The sequence below is a fragment of the Sinocyclocheilus rhinocerous genome, unplaced genomic scaffold (genome assembly GCF_001515625.1).
Source record: "Sinocyclocheilus rhinocerous isolate Xijiao unplaced genomic scaffold, SAMN03320098_v1.1 scaffold2415, whole genome shotgun sequence".
In the NCBI taxonomy this organism is placed as follows: Eukaryota; Metazoa; Chordata; class Actinopteri; order Cypriniformes; family Cyprinidae; genus Sinocyclocheilus; species Sinocyclocheilus rhinocerous.
The window spans coordinates 462,956-464,062 of record NW_015666566.1 but is presented as its reverse complement, the minus strand read 5'-3'; positions in this window follow the sequence as shown (position 1 = coordinate 464,062).

Below are 1,107 nucleotides of genomic sequence, written 5' to 3'. Positions count from 1 at the left end.
CTTAAAAAGGGTGGTCTGGGGTACGGTTCAAGTGAACCCCGGTACGGTTCGCTGCTGATGTGAACTCAATCGTTCCAAATCACGGAAGTGAACCATTATTAATGACGTATTATTTGATAAAAATGTGTGTTTGTGTGTGTGTTTCACTCACTTTCCTGACGAGCGTGACTGACGCGCTGCAAACAGAGAGCTGTATTTCTCATTTCTGTTCGCCTTTAGCGTTCTTTAGAGCATTTGCAGTACATTCGTAAGACAGACGTAGGTGCCGTTATGTACTGAAGCTTTGGAAACAAAACGAACTGGGCAGGGGGAGGGGGGAGCAATCGAACTTGGGTTCGGACCAGGCAAGCGAACCAAGTGTGAAAGCACCCTTAGTATCCAACATTCCACACTTAGTTTTTCAGTTAAATAAGTGCATCATTTGGGTATTTGAAGTGGGCTTTCTTTTTCCCTTTTAGAATTTTAAGTGGGAACACTTCCACTAAAATTGGCATACGAATTGATGCATACTGTATAGGACGCACCTACACAGGTTTGAAATGACATGAGGGTGAGTAAATAACATTTTTCATTTTTGGGTTAACTGTCCCTTTAAAAATATTCAAAATACTACAATTTAATTTATTAAAACACTACAATATATCAGTAAACTGTACCAATTTGGATTTTAAAAATGGTTCAAATCTCCAGTTCTATGATTTAAGTAACTTCGTTTTATTTTTAACGCGCTGAAAGGAACTGAACGGTACTGCTGCAAAACCGGTGTAGTGCCGAAATTTGCACCCTGCCAGATTATGCATCCCCTAGTATTGGTAGGTTTAGGGCAGGGGTAGGCAAGTTCGGTCCTAGAGAGCCGCAGTCCTGCAGAGTTCAGCTCCAACCCTGAAAAAAAAAACTCACCTGACTATAGCCTTAGTAATCCTGAAGACATTGATTAGCTTGTTCAGGTGTGTTTGATTAGGGTTGGAGCTGAACTCTGCAGGACTGCGGTTCTCTAGGACCGAACTTGCCTACCCCTGGTTTAGGGTTAGGTGTGGGGGAGGGGTTAGGATTAGGGGTGGGGTTGGGATTAGGCAATCAGGTAGCGACTTCAGAGGGGGTGCATAA